Source organism: Macrobrachium nipponense, chromosome 26 (assembly GCF_015104395.2).
Source record: "Macrobrachium nipponense isolate FS-2020 chromosome 26, ASM1510439v2, whole genome shotgun sequence".
Lineage (NCBI taxonomy): Eukaryota > Metazoa > Arthropoda > Malacostraca > Decapoda > Palaemonidae > Macrobrachium > Macrobrachium nipponense.
In genome coordinates, this window is record NC_087215.1 from 47,323,176 (window position 1) to 47,341,102 (window position 17,927).

The 17,927-nt window shown below is 46.8% G+C and overlaps 1 pseudogene; it reads left to right on the forward strand.

Moving 5' to 3' along the window:
• Positions 1-17,927, forward strand: part of LOC135199658 (zinc finger protein 41-like) — a 100,418-nt pseudogene that overhangs the window by 25,444 nt on the left and 57,047 nt on the right.

Here is a 17,927-nt window from a genome sequence, read left to right on the forward strand (position 1 = left end):
TTCCCTGTTTTGACGGAGGCAAGAGCTTTGGGAGTTTTTCTTAATAAAAGAATCTCATCGACGTTTGGGTATGATGGCGGATAGGAAATATCTACTTCCTTCCGTAAACCCTAGTGATGAACAGGAATTCTGTCTCTTCCGCGATTTATGAGGAAATCACGAAGATTTAAAGAGTTCCTGGATTAACTTCGTTCCTTAAGGATATATATATACTCTTTCTATCGTTCTATTAACGAAAAGAACGAAGATAGTAGAAGGTAGTAGAAGTATTATGCTGTATGAGAATACGATACGGGCCAAATCATAAACACATAACGTAGTTACTTCTTTGCTATGCAACTCAATTACCAGTATCCTTCTACGACTTTCCTAGGAAGGACTACGCTTAAAGGGATTGTTAAGACAACACCTACTTAGCTTCTAGATTTATCGAAGTCTTGTTTCGCTTAAATATGCTTTAATAAGAACTTCCTGAAGTTCGATAATAATTTTATAAGATTCCTTTATTAAATGGAGTAGCTGGCAACTCTGGAAGAGTAAGGCCAGACGGCTAACGGAGACTGCTTTCGCTGATGCTGAGAGCCTGAGACCAACGCAGTACCATGTAGGTGTCAGTCATGAGCGGTCGGGTTTATCTCTCTCTCCTGCGGGATGGAATAACTATCCGTATCTCTCCCCTACAATCGCGGTCTTAACCTCGGATGAGGGGATAGTTTAAGCTAACATAAATAAAATATTGTATGCCTTTTGCTAAGAAGCTTTCAATAAGAGAGATAGTACAACCTTTCAATGCTGTTTACCGTAGGTAACATTATTAAAGGATTCTATCGCAGCAGAACATTATATTATATAATGCTCTCAGGCTTACGAAAGCATAGCTTATTAGAGTACCTGCTCAGAAGAAGATGGATGAGTCGGATGGGAAACATTCTCTTTGTGGCAGAACTTGTTTCCCTGAATGGACTATACTACGTATATAAAGTTTTTCCTACTAAGAACGGAATTAACATGTGAAAGGATGTCGGGTACCATAAAGGCACAGGTGTTCTGGCACATAACCTAAAAAGAATTAGAAGGAAGCGCCAGCCTGGCGCAATGCGCCAGAAGCGCCAACCTAGAAGCGCCAGCCTGGTGCAGTGAGCCAGAGCACCATCCAAGATTTTCTCGTTTTAGCGAGTTATTAACCTAAGAGTCCAGTAGCCTCTCGGACACCAGGCTCGGTAACGGCAAGATTCGTTCCTGATTTCGTTACCCATTTAGTCACTTAGGCCAATTCCATGACTCTCTCATATCGCAAAGAGCATCATCGAGAATCTCTTTTTTCGCTCCTGTTCGCGTTAACAAAGAGAACCTTCTCGATCGACGATAATAACTGTTAACATGTTTAACATTTATTGGAAAGAGTTGTGAGAACCTGCGGAAAGTCTTCTTCATAGATCTCTTAGTAAGGTAGAAGACGAACAGGCTTCCTATAGACTGCTTCCTTTTCCTCGAACCAAGAGAGGTAGCAATATACGCCATCTTTATTTTTTTTTTTAGAAAGGGGAATAAACTTTAGTCTTTTTTTCCCTAAATATAAATTATTTGCAGAATTTAAGATAAAGGGCGTCAAAGAAAGAGAAGATAATACGTTATGCCTCATTTTGGCCTTAGGGAGGTTGGATTCACAGAGGTCACGTTCTTCTCACAGCATGTTTTGGAAGTCTTTTCCAAGACAGTCTGAATATTCTATCAGCATCTATTATAAATGGACCTTAACAACCTCTCCACTCTGAGTCTGTCTACGTGCAGACTGACCAGAAATGGACATGAATGAGAGGATTTTTCAAGGTAAATGACAATAGTCATGGACAAGATATAGAATTGCTGCAGATTGTGCTAGAGGGAATGAGGAAACTGTCCTCTTCCGATACCTCTGTGAACCACATAGCGGTTTTTTCTTCCCTTTCAGAGGGAAGAATCACCTTTGTATATATCTGCTATCAAAGAACGCAGTAAAAGGCTATACTCTGTCTCTATAAAGGGATTGGAGATAGCAGAGGATTAAGATCTTCGGGATCTTATACGATACCTCAATATGACAAGAGTAGGATACCATGTACTTCTAATGGGATCTTTTTTGTGGCCACAGATTCTGTTCTGACAAGATGGAACTGCTCCTCATCAAACTTCTTTGAGAAATTTTTATGAGGGAATTCTTTGTTTCTCTTTGTCCCAAACGATCAAGAAGACAAGTGAATTTTTTGAGCATTGGAATCTCGCATCTACAGTAGAATGGTTAAAACATTTGCCTACAGAGTCTTTGGAATGCGATGACGGCTCGAAATGCTTCCCAGAAGGTGTTCAGAGGGATACAATAAAGAGCTAGAAATCAGGAGTCCTCCCAATTTCAGCTCGGAGTCTCCTTCGACTTCCAAGCTTCTTCCCTTCCTTCGGACAAGGATAGGGAAGATTCTGCAACGAGAAGCCCCTTCAACAGGTAAGAAGAGATCTCGTGAGCAAGGGAAGTACTCAAGAAGGATCCTCCTCGGAGGAAGACTCTTATCTCTCATACTGTTAGATATCCTATTGTATACTGGATGTAGCTGACTACAATCACCTCCCCTTGCTAGAGAGGCCAAACCGAGGCGCCAGCCAGGCGCGAGGAGCCAGCCAGGCGCAAGCCAGGCTCTAGGCGCGAATCTCCAGCTAAGGCGCGAGGCGTCAACCAGAGGCGAGGCGCCAGTCAAGCGAAAGGTACCAGACAAGCGCTAGGCTCCAACCAAGAGCGAAGCACCAGCCAAGCGCGAGGTTCCTGCCAGGCTTCAGGCTTCAGACGGGAGAGATCCATTTCAAGAAAGCCCTGGTCTTCTTTGAAACATGGAGATCTCCTAAGCACTTCATAAGTGACTTGATTCCTTCAAACAGCTGAGAATTAAAAGCGCAGGAAGTGCGCGCTTTTGCAAATTCTTGTTCTTTACATAACAATATGTCATATAAGACATATTAGCTGTGTTGTACGGTAGAGGCAACTCTGTGTTGACTTCTCATTACACAAAGGATGTCAAGTTAACCTACGAGAGATCCTTCTCTTTTGGTTTATACGTTTCTGCGGATACGTTACTGGGATAAGGAGCCGACACTGATCCTTAACTTTGAGTTAAAGTTAAAGTTATTTAACTTAGTGAAATTATTGGGTTTTGAAAGGAGAGTGGGGATAACTCTTTTCAATTTGAGCGCGAACCCTCGTGTTAGGATCAGGTGATCGGGATCGGTGTTGCGCTCCTTCATAAGGTGTATTGTCATAGAAGTGGTCCAGTACCCATTGACAAAGTCCTTTCAGGCTCTGCCGAGTAAGCGGTTCATACCCCATCGGCAGACCCACAAGAACTCTTAGCCATAGATCACATACTCGCTAAAGTCTTGGGGTGATGCAGACTACCGGGCAAACAGCCACGAAGTCTACCACCTATCAGATAGGAACCAAGGTTTATTTATACCTACAACAATGTTGTTTACCTGCTATTCCATGTTAGCTGTCTCTTACCCTCCACCAAAGGGTGTCAATCAGCTATGAATATATCTGACAGTAAGTTGATTTGTATGAAAATGAATATTGTTATAATACAATAAAGTTTCATACATACTTACCTGGCAGATATATAGATTAATGGCCCACCCAGCCTCGCCCGCAGGAGACAGGGTGTAAGAGAGAAAATAAGAATAGAAAACGGGAATGGTTCCCTAATCCTGCCAAACCCAGGGCAGGACGGTAGATCACCTGACCTACCTGCAGCGTGTGCCGCGAAATTTGAATTTCTGTCGGGGACTGACGGAGTCCTTCGCTATGTATATACTGCCAGGTAAGTATGTATGAAACTTTATTGTATTATAACAATATCATTTTTATAATGAAAACTTCATTTTACATATAGAAAACAATGAGAAATAAGTATAAATGACTAATGTTGTGGATGAGTAAACATTTAACATCAATCTTACCTTTATGGAAGACTTTTGTTAGCCGTATGGAAGACGGAGAGGAAGGGAAGAAGGAGGAGATTATTGTTAGGAAGGGGAATCCCTCTCCAGAAGGACTTTGCGTATTAAAGACCTATTCTGGGGTTATTCCCCCTCTTCATTTTTTACTGGCACTTGAACCACTTGAGAGTCACTTGACCCCTGTTGCACAACAAAACTGTCCAGAGACATTTGTTACTGGGGATCTCTTTTAAATTTTGCCTTAAGGGGCCCGACTGGCTAAAGGGATTTTGACGAAGGAAAAATTTATTTCTGGGCAAAGGACCTGTGTCGCCCAGTGAAATAGGTTCCTTTAGCACTATTTCTAAGGTAAAATATTGCTATAATACCAGAGAAAAGCTAAATTGGAAATGCCAGAATATTCTGGCTCGCTCACCTTTATTATAAGGTGTCGGTATGGTTTCTGGGGCGAGTGAAACCACTACCACAGGTCCTTTTCCATTTAGCCTCTTCCTACATCAAACAACCTCAACTAGAAGAGGAGCCGACCTAAGGCTCACTACTCACTACTGGTATGGCTAGCGCCTCTGACGTCATTCCTGTAGATAGCACCCAAGCTTGGCCTAAACAGGGAGGGGGGGGTTGGGGGGGAAAGGTAAAGGTAAGGGATTTCGGGGATTTCACCTGGCGACACAGGTCCTTTGCCCAGAAAATAGATTTTCCTTCGTCAACATCCCTTTTCTGGCTCGGCCTGTGTCGCTCCGTGAAATAGTACCAGAGAAAACACCGTGAAATAGTACCAGAGAAAACACCAAGCTTGGGAAGAAGAAGTACATAAATATCTATAAAGGGATAATAAAAAACAATTAAGGTTAGTTGCTTATAATCTAGATTAAGTTACAAAGCGGTAACATAATGGGAATACAGTGGTACCTCGAGATACGAGCAGCCTAACATACGAGTTTTTTGAGATACGAGCCGGAGCTCGGGCCATATTTTCGTTCAAGATACGAACCCAAATCCGAGATACGAGCCGTGTTTCCGGAGCATCCTGCTAGTTGGTGCGCAGGGTCGAGCATCATCCGAGAGCATCTCTCGCTCACTCGCACGTGTTACCCGCTTGAATCAAAGTGTATCTTGTGCACTTTACTCATTTTTGCTTGATTTTTGCGTGATTACTGAACTTTTTTGTGTGTTATCATGGGGCCGAAGAAAGTGAGTGCTAAGGACAATGGTGACAGGAAGAAGAGGATGATGTCGATAGAACTAAAGCAAGAAATAATAGAAAAACATGAGCGTGGCGTACGAGTGATTGAACTCGCAAAGATCTATGACCGTAGTACATCGACAATTTGTACGATATTGAAGCAGAAGGATGCCATGAAGAGTGCTACACCAGCAAAAGGAACCACAATTCTTTCCCAATTAAGGACAAATATCCACGAGGAAATGGAGAAGCTTCTGCTCGTGTGGGTGAAAGAGAAGGAGTTGGCAGGAGATACACTGACAGAAACGGTAATATGCGAGAAGGCACGGAGTATTTATGCCGACTTAGTGAAGAAAGAAGCATCAACTTCTAAAGAGGCATCAGAAGAAGCGTTTAAGGCAAGCCATGGCTGGTTTGATAATTTTAAGAAGAGAACTGGCATCCATTCAGTGGTGAGGCATGGCGAAGCTGCGAGTGCAGACGTGAAAGAACATGAGGAGGAACTCTCAACTGAGGAGTTGAAGGAGCTGCAGATGATGCAACACACGAAGGTTTTGGAAGAGATTAACACGAGTGAGGAGGAGGAAGAGCCGGAGGAAGTGATTTCTACAGGTGAAATTAAAGACATGGTGGCAATGTGGGAAAAGCTGTCAAATTTCATTGAAAAGAAACACCCAGAAAAAGTGGCAACTGGTCGTGCTTCAGCGCTTTTTGATGACACTTGTTTGTCACATTTTTTGGATACATTTTTATTGAAAAGAGCTGCGAGGGAAAGTACAGAAAGTGCAGCCAAGAAGGCAAAAACAAGTGATAATTAAATTTACGTAAATGTTAAGCTTAGTTTAAGTTTAAAGTTAAGTGCATTGTTTTAAGTTTTTTCTTTCATTTGAACCAATGGCAGAAAATTTACTTATTTCCTCCAGTGAACCTTCTCCTGAAGGTTCTGAACAAGTTGAGATCATTCAAGGGTCAAGTGGCACTCATAGCACCACATTGGCCAAAGAGCAACTGGTTTCCTCTTCTCCTAGAATTGGGTCTCCGACCTCACTCTCTTCCGAACTCGAGCTTGTCACAACAAGTACAAACGAAGACTGTGTTTGATTTCTCAGGTCTTCACAAAACCCTATCTTTATGGATTTCATGAAGTTTGCAGGATGGAGGGGTGAGGACATAGACCCAGAAAACATTTTGTTCTTGGAGTCAGACAAAAGGGAATCAACACTCCGCCAATATGATTCAGCAGTTAAGAAATTGGCGGCTTTCCTCAATGCGTCCAATATCCAAAATATATCAGTTAATGTAGCTATCACCATCTTCAGGAGTTTATTTGAACAAGGTTTGGTGGCTAGCACAATTACAACTACAAATTCAGCCTTGAAAAAGATTTTCCAGATTGGATTTGGTATCAATTTAACTGAGTCTTGCTTCACGTCTATTCCGAGGGCATGTGCACGTCGTTCGACCTGTACAGAGACCGTCGACGGTGTCATGGTTTCTTAACGATATACTTAAGCTCGCTTCGGATACAAACAACTTGGCGTGTGATTATCAATCCTTATTGCGTAAGACACTATTTTTGTTAAGTCTGGCTTCAGGTGCTAGGGTTTCAGAGTTGTCAGCTTTATCTAGAGACCCAGGTCATATATAGAATTTTTACCTTCAGGGGACGTGTTGCTTTCACCAAATCAGACATTTCTCGCCAAGAATGAGGACCCTTTAGATAGGTGGTCGCCATGGAAAATTGTCCCACTTCCGCAGGATCCATCATTGTGCCCTGTGCAAACACTGAAGGATTTCCTTTCTAGGACATCTGGCCATTCGAAAGGCCCGCTTTTCATTAGGGAAGCTGGGGGGACCATTTCTCTAAAGGGCATAAGGCAACAAATTTTGTATTTTATAAAGAAAGCTAATCCAGGATCATTTCCGAAGGTGCATGACATCCGAGCTATTGCAACAACTATTAACTTTTTCAAATATATGTGTTTTGATGATCTTAAAAAGTACACTGGTTGGAAGTCACCCTCAGTTTTTAAGCGCCATTACCTTAAGTCCTTGGAGGCTCTTAAATACCCGACAGTAGCAGTGGGCAGACCAGTGTCCCCTGCTACAGCATGAACAATTTGCAGTGGCTTTAATTTTTCCTCATTTTCTTTCCGCCAGCCTCATTAACAATCTACCTAAGCTACCTCAGCCCATCCTATGATGTTCATATTTAGAGTTTAAGTTTTATTTGTACATACTATTGTTATTGTATTACAATTTAAATCTGTATTTTTGTATTTGAAATTTATATACATTTTTAGCCTTAAAATATGGTGTCTATTAAGGCTATGATATATTTTTATACTATGTGTATCTTAGTTTATTATATTCTCACATTTTTAGTTGTTTTTCACTTTCAACGCTTTATTTTTGAATTGTCATTTAACTTATAAGTCTTTAGCTTGGTGTTTTCTCTGGTACAATTTCACGGAGCGACACGGCTGAGCCCAGACAAGGGATTTTGACGTAGGAAAAATCTAATTCTGGGCGAGGAAGCCGTGTCGCCCAGTGAAATCCCACCCTGTCTTTCCCACCCTACTTAGTCACCAAGCTAGAATGCTATCTGCAGGTATGTCGACCCTTACGCTACCTTCGCGGTAGCAGGGAGTGAGCCGTAGCACTGCTCCCCTTTTCTAAAGGGTTTTGATGTGGAAAAGGCTAATTGGAGAGGCTGCTGTGGTAGTGTTTTTCACTCGCCCCAGATTCATACCGACACCCTTTGAGAAAGGGTGAGCGAGTCAGAATATTTTTAGCAGTTGCACTCAAGTAAAAAAAAGCAAAAACAAAGCACAAAAAAACAACTACCACAAAGCAGAATGGATCACAAGAGGACATGAGATGCTTTGTTTGGGCACTTGGTACAGACCTAGTCATGAGGTGGGCCTTGAAAGGAATGTTTGCCGGTGTAAGAATTCCAAGGAAATGTAATACACCCAAGTCAAAATTGTTCGCAAAAAGTCAATGAAAACTGAATCGTACGAAAACCAGCGCATATGAAATCCAAGGTTTGACTGTCTAATAGTAGCTTAGCAAAAAATAATCATAACAATGTAGCTAATAATACAAAGCGTGTTTAGTTGAGATGTGACTGTACGTATGTCTGTTTAAGGAAAGAATTTAATGGTGTATTATTCCATTTTTTTTTATACAGGGACTATTTTAATATGGTTTTTCATTTGCAAGATGTGAGTGACAATTAACTTGAAGTAACATACATCATATGGCTGGGTAATGTATTTGAATATCTAATGCCAGTGAAACATTATTGATAAAATGAAATTTTCAGATGCCCAATTTGTGAAAAGGATTATGACAGTCTTGACCATTTCTTAGAACACTTGGTGACAGGTCCATGCATGTTTCGTTGCCCTGAATGCAGTCTCGTTTATAAGAATCAAGACAAATTGCAAAGTCACAGGACATCAATGCATCCTAATATTGAGGTACAGTATTGTTATAGGTTTTTTCTTCCTCTTCTCTGATTTATTGTTGTGCATTTTTATCTTGAAGTTTTGGACTATGATTTCCAGTTATTGTACAGGCTTTTTGTTTTTTACAGCCCACTAGCACTTTTTCCAGAGATCTATTTTTACAGTCCCATCGTTGATGCTTGTGTCCAAACTGAATGCCTAAGTCAGTGTCAAGAGGCTCCTTTTTTTATATTTGAGTAGTTTTGATATTGTTAGTGTATATCTGCATCATTTGCCCTGGGAATGCACACACACTGCCAGTATTCTTGGTACGTAATTAAATGATAACTTAACAGTTAAAGTATTGAGATAGGTTACAGTCTGCACTAGGATGTTTCTGTCTATGTTTTAGTTTTGTAAATGTATTGTTTTCATCATGGTATATACATTAAAAATGGGAACCAGCTGGGAAGAAGAAGAAGATATACATTTTCATAACTATCTGCATCTTTTGTCCCTGGAGCAGGGTTTTTATTTGCATAGAGGAATGTTTGTTATGTTAGTAATGTGTTAGCTACTGTTTCTTTTTGGAATGGAAACTTTTGAAAAAATATTCATGTCAGAATGAAAGAAATAATGTAGAGACCACTGTCATTTAATATATCAAAGGAAAGGCTTTTGCACAGTTTAGTAGTAGTACGTACTTAATTGTATCATTTCTTCTTGGGGTGCAAACCCTGAAGTAGGATAAGTTCAGCAATTATTAATGGAAATTTCAATATGTAATGTGCCTTTTCAAAGTGGACATGATTTCAAAGTAGGCATTGCATCAATTGAGAAGTCAGAAAGTAGATTACAAAAAAGTCTTTTCAACTCTATCCAGTTGGGGAGTCATTTGGGTAAAAAGTCCACATATCAGATGAATGGATTTTGTGTAGATTATGGGAATGGTTATTTTAAATCTGGTTTCTTATGGCCAAGGTGTCGACGGAGGGCTCTCCAGTGACACCATTGGTTATGGACACGTCTTCCTCTTTCCTTCCTCCGTCTCAGCTCCCGCGTTTGGCTCCTTCCCCTTCGGGGGAGCGTGTCGCGGTTTGCCTCTTCACTCGATCAGTCGAGTGTAGAGGAGGGAGCGTGGCATCCCGACGTTCAACTTTACTCAGGGTCTTCCGTTCACTTGGGGTGGGAACTTTCTCCCCCCGGCAGAGCGGGAACCCCCCTTACTAACCTGACTCTTGCCTCCTCAGGTATGCCTGCCGTTGGTAGTGATCTCGAGCGGGTCTGGTACTCGCTTGGACTCCCGAGCGCACCAAGTATTAAGGGGCTGCTGTACCATCTTGCGGCTCAGGGACGCACGAACCAGAGACATCGACCACGACAACGGTGTTGACGCCTGGGTATGTAGCTCCTCCTCACCTGGTCTACACCCAGCATGTGGCAATGGTGACACCTACAGCTTCGATCCAGGCCCCACTGCCGTGCTTGCCGAGGAAGGAGATGACCCCACCGCCTGGTTTTGCTGCCCTCGTCCCAGCCCCTGACTTTCGGTGCCCCAAGAGTTCCCTGCTCGACCTGCCGCCAGTTCCTGTTGTTGCTGCCCCCGCACCAGTTCCTGCCGTCGTCGCTCCAGCCCATGGTGTTGCTGCTCCCACTGCAGGTCCCTCCGGACAGGTGCAGCTGAGCCCTGTTGCTTCAGCAACTGCCCCAGCTCCAACCTGGATGGAGGACCTGACGGTGGTCCTGAGGAAGCTGACGAAGAAGAAGAGGAAGATGTCGTCGTCTTCATTGTCATCTTCTTCGTCGTCGTCTGCAGCCACCTCTTCCCCTTCGACTTCCAAGGCCCCACAGCCGAGGAAGAAGAAGGTTGCCTCCTCCCCCCCTAAGAAGTCTCACCCAGAGACCTCTAAGGGTCTGTCCCACTCTAGTGGGACAGTTGGGGCTTCTGCTGGTCCTCCTGCTCCTTTGGGAACGGGGCCTGTCTCTCCTTCCGCAAGGAAGAAGAAGACGGGGACCGGAGGGGTATCAGCTACCACCGGTACCTCTTCTCCTGGCACCAGAGGCTCTGCCTCAGCATCGGGAACCATCTCGGCTGCTCGTTCGCGAGCGGTACCGAGTGTACGGTCAGGGGACCGTACAGCCAGGGTCCAGGCTGCTGAGCCTGCTCGCTGTGAGGACCCAGGCACGGAGCAGAAGACTGATGGCAGTCGCTCAGGCGACTCCCGCCAGACCAGCGATCGCTCTTGTGGCGATCTGCTGGTTCCCAGGGTTGACGCGACAGTCCCACCAGACCGTACGCGGGCTGAGGTGAGGAAGAGGTCCCCCCGGTCACCAGGACCAGCCTTGACTGGTCCAGGTACCGTGCCGCGCCATGAGGACGGGCCACGCACCCATCGCGACAGTGGACTCTACCGGTCTCCTGACTGTCGCTCCCACCTGGACCGGACGGGTAGCAGCTCTCCTGACGCTTGGGACCGTCGCTACAGTTCTCGGTCCAGCGGTTCTCCTCAGGGAGACCACGTGACTAGGCCTGTAGCTCGATCGTCACTGCGGGTTGGCAGTCGCCTGCAGCCCCCCACCCCCAGCACACCGGGTTTACTGGTGGGCAGGGGGGAGCATCAGGTCTACCTCTCCTATCCCTTCAACCTCCTCGGGCTACACCGGGAGGAGTGAGGCGATTAGCAGTGACCGTGAGGAGTGCGCCTCTCGCGGTCCCTCCACGAGGGCCTACGAACCTGGCACAGTCTTAGGACCGACCAGATCGTACGCCCAAGTGGTTGGAAGAGACCAAGAGGGGTCTGTCGTGGTCCCTCCTGTGGAAGGAGGATCTCGGGAGGCGTTCTCCTTGGATGGACTTGACGGTCCATCTGCCCAGGACGCTGTCACTCCCGAGATCCAGAGGTCGTTTGCAGAGGTCACTGCGCTGATTCGTCAGCACAATGACCTTGGGGAAGGATCAGTGCTCCCGCCCTCTGAGCCTACATCAAGGCTGGAGTTGTTCTGGGGGCCTAAGAGGGAACCCAGGACGATGGTCGGTCTGCCCCGATCAGCTTTGGCCGACAGTGCGTTGGGCCAGGTGGACGCTCTTGTCTCTCCGGACAGGAGGGATCACTTCGGTCTGGCAGGTCGTCCAAGCTGCTTTCCCCTCCTCTACCACGGCAGAGGCAGTTCTACATGCCATCGGAGGACCCGCTGCCGCCCAAGCAGGTTAACCCGGAGCTATCTAGGCTAACCCCGGGTGTGTCTCTTCAACACCTGGTAGCTGAGAACCTCTGGTTCTCGCAGCAAGAGGCACTGGATTTGGAATTGACTGCCGTGGCAGCATTCCAAGCAGTCTCCTGGCTGGACCTATGGTCCCTCACGGTGTCCAGGGTCGCGGCCTCCTTGGGAAACATCACTTCCGAAGGAGACCCGGCTTTCAGGAGACTGTGTCAGTCTGGGGGTAGGGTGATCTCCTACCTGGCCCACCAGATGGCCAACCTGTGGGCCAACCTGGTTCTGAGACGTAGGGACGCAGTCCTCGCTCGAGTGACCAGGTCGGCAGGGCGTGAGGCAGCTTTGGGTCTGAGGAACGGACCAGTGCTGGGTTCCTCCCCTCTCTTTCCTAGAGAGATGGTGGACGCTACAGTGGAACAGCGGCGCACTGAGGACAGTGACCGCCTAGTCCACCAGGCAGTCTCGAAGGTGGTTGGGCAGCCTCGAGCCACTGCGGCCAAGCTTCGGAGCTTGGCTAGCACTTCCTCTGCGGCTAAGACGACATCCTCGTCGAGGCCAAAAGGAAAGACCCAGCCTTCGACTTCTGCTGTAAGGAGTGACCGTCAGCCCTCCTCCCAGTCCTCCTTCTCCCGAGGAGGATCCAGGAAGAAGTCGAAGAAGGGGAAACGCTAGGGACAGCGTTCCCCTCACCTGCTGCCGGAAGTGGTGGGGTGCCTGGCGAACCTTTGGGCAACTTGGCAGCGCTACAGAGCCAAGACCTAGATAGTGGATGTCCTTCGGGAGGGATATCTACTACCCTTCGAGTCGCGGCCACCCCTCACCTCCAACCCAGTCCATGTGCAGACGTGCGTCCCTGGTTCAGCCAGGGACGTAGCGCTTTGGCAAGAGGTAGATGCCATGCTGAGCAAACAAGCTGTGGAGATCGTATGGGATCAGTCGCCGGGCTTCTACAGCCGACTTTTCCTGGTGGAGAAATCATCGGGGGGCTGGCGCCCGGTGATAGATCTCTCTCTCCTGAACTGATTGGTTTGCCAGACTTGGTTCACGATGGAGACAGCACGCTCTGTGCTCGACTCTGTCAGGGAGAACGACTTCATGCTTTCTGTGGACCTGAAGGATGCGTATTTCCAGATACCCATCCACCAGTCCTCCAGGAAGTACCTCCGCTTCATCCTTGACGGGACGGTGTACCAATTCAGGGCACTTTGCTTCGGTCTCTCAACCGCCCCACAGGTGTTCACGCTGGTGTCTGCTTGGGCCCACTCGGTAGGGATACGTCTTCTAAGGTATCTCGACGATTGGCTGGTCCTGGCGAGCTCCCACTCGCAGTTGCTACAGGACAGGGATTGACTCCTCAAATTCTGTCACTATCTCGGGATCGTGGTGAATTTTGAGAAGTCAGATCTTGAGCCCAAGAAGAGGATGAAGTACCTGGGCATGCTGATCGACACGGTAGCAGGGCGAGTCTTCCCCACAGACTCGCGGATCAGCAGGTCCAGGGAGGCAGCCGGACGGTTCCTGTCTCAGCAGGAACAGCCAGCTCATTAGTGGCAGGTCGTGATCGGTCACCTGTCGTCTCTCGAGAAGTTAGTCCCTCACGGGCGTCGTCACCTGCGGTCTCTTCAGTGGAGACTAAAGGATTGTTGGTCACAGGCAAGAGACCCGCCGTACTTCCCCGTGCCTCTCACGGAGGAGGTGAGGCAGGACCTAGCTGGTGGCTGGACGACGGGAACCTTGTAAGAGAAGTGCCTCTCCATACACTTCCCCCCCCCCCTCCCCTGGAGATGCTGCTGTTCTCAGATGCGTCGACCGAGGGATGGGGCGCACACCTGGAGGAGTTGCTGGCTGCAGGTGTGTGGGATCATTACGACAAGTACCTTCACATCAACGTCCGGGAGCTCAAGGCAGTGTTCCTCGCTCTCCAAGAGTTCCAGGATCGGGTGATGGGACACTCAGTGGTGTTGATGAGCGACAACACCACAGTAGTGGCATACGTCAACAAACGGGGGCCTAGTGTCCCTCCCGTTGCACCAGTTGACGATGCAGGTGCATGAGTGGGCAGAAGCTCACTCGGTAGAGCTGTCAGCCAGATACATTCCTGGCAAGAGGAACGTAGTGGCAGACAAGCTCAGCTGTCGGAATCAGGTGATTGGGACCGTCCAATCACCTGTGGGGGCGTCCAGTCGTGGATCTGTTCGCCACCTGGCACAACAGGAAACTCGAGGTTTTCTACTCAGTTGTGCCGGACCCATGGGCAGCTGTAGAGGACGCTCTTCAACATCCGTGGGACAACCTCTTCGTCTACGCCTTTACCCCATTCTGTCTGATTCGCAAGGTGATCAGCAGGGTGCTGGTCACCGCAAATCTTCGGATGATTCTGGTGGCACCCCCCGTTTGGTATCCGGACCTGCTGGCTCTTCTCGCCGAGGCACCAAGAGAGATTCCCCCCCTGGCACAACCTCCTGTGCCAACCATACGTGGAACGGTACCACCGAGCGGTTCAGTCCCTGTCTCTTCACTGCTGGCTGTTATCCGCCATCTCTTGCGAGCGAGAGGCTTTTCTCGCCGGGCAGCAACAGAGATGGCTGGGTACCTCAGACAGTCCTCTGCAGCGGTGTACTAGGGGAAGTGGTCCGTCTTCTGTGGTTGGTGTTGTGGATGGGGTCTCTCTCCTTTCAGAGCCACTCTTCAGCAGGTAGCGGATTTCCTCGTTTTCTTTCGCCGAGAGAAGCTCCTCTCCGTCTCCGCAGTTAAAGGATACAGAGCTGCCTTGGCCCTAGTCCTCAAACTGCGGGGAGTGGATATCTCCAACTCGTTCGAGATCTCCCTCCTGATGAAGAGCTTCGAGAGGTCTTGCCCACCCAGGGAACTCAGACCCCCAGGGTGGGATGTGACTCTCATTCTTAGGAGTTTGACTCGAAGACCCTTCGAGCCACTCCGAGAGTCTTCCTGCTGGCCCTGGCATCGGCGAAGAGAGTAGGGGAACTACATGGTCTTTCCTTCGATGTTAAGGACACGAGGGGATGGGGATGGGGATCAGTGACGCTCGATTTCGTCCCGGACTTGGTAGCGAAGACTCAGTACCCTTCGGTCCCTGATGACCGGTTCGAGTCATTCACGATCCCCTCCCTGAAGGACTTCACCGACAACGATGCGGATGAGATGCTGCTTTGTCCTGTGAGGGCGCTACGGCGATATCTGAAGAGAACTCGCCTCCTCAGGCCTGAGTGTCGACGCCTCTTCATTAGCACCGGGGTTACCAAGAAGGAAGTGTCCAAGAACACTTTTTCTTTCTGGCTTCGTAAGGTGATCAGGAAGGCGTATGCTTCAGATAGGAGTGACGACACCGGTACCCTTCGTCCGAGAGCCCACAAAGTTAGAGGAATTGGTCCAACCCTTGCGTTCCGCAAGAACTTCTCCGTGGCACAGGTGCTGAAGGCAGGGGTTTGGGCCAACCAGAACACCTTCACATCTTTCTACCTTCGGGATATTGCCCACAGGTCCTTGGACACCTTTTCCTTGGGACCTGTGGTGGCTGCTCAACAAGTTGTGTAGCTTACCCAGCTCCCTCGCCGGACAAGACAGCATCGCATCCTGGTGAGACTGCGTGAATGGATGAGTGAATGAGAGTGTGACTGGCTTCTCTTCCTCCTCTTTTCTCTCCTCTACCTGTGGGCAGAGGGTTGAGGTTGTCACTACGCTGGACAGGAGGCCGATGCAAGTAAGCTACGCAACCGAGCTCCGTCCTATCCCTTTCATTAGGGATAGGAGTGGTTATCCACCACTCCCCTAACAAGGGGGGGTGAGTGGACACCAACAAGAGACAAACCCGTGACCTTATATTTGGCTCTTGAGTAGGAACTAGTTCTTGCTTGTTATTCATAAGAGGCATGCTTGCCTCCCTCTTATGAAGTTGTTCCAGAGGTCTGACCACTGATCCTGCGGTGCACACCCTGATCAGTTGGGCAGAGGCTAGGATCCCTCCCTCTGCTCTTACGACCAGGGAGAGAACCAAGGTCGGACGAACACCAGTCTGTTCTTAAGACTCAGATTCCACCCACCAATAAGTGAATCTTCCATATGTTAAAGGACCGAGGGTTTGTATTACGTGTCGGAACAAATCACAATTTGTCGTAAATTGTAATTTTCCTAAGTCTACAAACCTGAGGTCCTTTACACATAGTCCCACCTCATGCCACGCCTCACTCTGTTCGTGGGCCTAAAGCAAAGTGAATCTTCGCCTCCCAGTCGGGCGGGACTCCCGACTATCGGACAAGCAGTTAACTACCGAACCACCTTGTTCAAAAGCTTACGACCCGTTCCAGCTGCGCTGAAGTTACATTCCATATGTTAAAGGACCTCAGGTTTGTATAGTTAGGAAAAATACAACTTACGACAAATTGTGATTTTATAACAAAAATATTCTTGATACAAAATATTCTTATGATGAAAACATTCTTTTTTAATAAAAAATATACTTACGATAAAAACATTCTTTTCATAATAAAAAATATTATGATAAAAAACATCTTTTTTTAATAAAGAAAATTCTTCATAAATATATTCTTCTCATGATCAAAATATATTCCTTTTGTGACAAACTTATCCTTTTCATAAAAAAGATATACTTTTCTAAGGACAAATGCCTGGGCAGGTAAAGCCTGATAGCCTTTACCTGCCCAGGCTCAAAGAACACAATCAAAAGGGATAAAAAAAGGAGGCAGTCTTTAAAATATTGAAGATTATAAGCCAGGAACACAGAAGAAAAGAGGGAATTTTGGAGCTTCAAAAGCAGTACAGTAAAAAAAAAATACAACTTAAACAAAGTAAATAAAAACAAACAAAAAGGATATGAGAGAGAGAGAGAGAGAGAGATAGTATAATGCAATAAGTTTAATCAATTTAAATATCAGTGAGAGAGAGAGAGAGAGACCCTCGATAAGAAATGGAGAAAAAGTTCTGTTTCAGACAACTCTCACTCTCTCTCTTTCCGAGAAGAAGTTCTTCCCCCGTGGTGAGATCTGGAGTAAAAATGTGGGATAAGAATATGATATGTTTTACTGGTACCCATTTTGACAGAGATCTTCTATTAGACTTTTCATCAAGGGACATAGCATACTTGAAGGAAATGTTCCCTCTTTCTGCAGTGCCTGTCTTCTAAATTATTCTAACAGAATTACCAGAAGGAGGACATCTACAAGAATAGATCTAGATATCCGACTATTTGCCCGCTTTGACAGAGGCCTTCTATTGGAAGTCTTCATCAAGGGACATAGCATACTTGAAGGAAAAGTTCCCTCTCTCTGCAGAGCCGGTCCTCTAGATTATTCCAACAGAATTACCAGAAGGAAGATATCTGCAAGAAAAGATCTAGATATCCGATTATTTGCCCGCTTTGACAGAGATCTTCTATTAGAAGTCTTCATCATGGGACATAGCATACTTGAAGGAACTTAGTTCCTTATTTCTGCAGAGCTGATCTTCTAGATTATTCCAACAGAATTACCAGAAGGAAGACATCTGTAAGAATAGATCTAGATATCCGACTATTTACCCGCTTTGACAGTGATCTTCTATTAGAAGTCTTCATCATGGGACATAGCATACTTGAAAGAACTCAGTTCCTTCTTTCTGCAGAGCCAGTCTTCTAGATTATTCCAACAGTATCATCTTCTAGTGTCTATCTCGCCCTGAGTGGTTATCCATTGGCTCTCGCTCGGTAAGAGTTCCTCTGCCAGACCAGGTGGTTGGGAAGATCCCTGGGCATTAACTCTCATCCTGAGAGCTGGTCCACCTGCCTCCGTATTACGGTTGGCTCTCATCTTGAGAGCTGGTCCTCCTGCGTCCGTATTACGGTTGGCTCTCATCCTGAGAGCTGGTCCTCCTGCCTCTGTATTACGGTTGGCTCTCATCTTGAGAGCTGGTCCTCCTGCCTCCGAATTACTGTTGACTCTCATCTGAGAGGTGGTCCTTCTGTCTCCGAATTACTGTTTGCTCTCATCTAAGAGTTGTTCCTCCTGCCTCCGAATTACTGTTGGCTCTCTTCCTGAAAGCTAGTCCTCCTGCCTCTGAATTACTGTTAGCTCTCATCC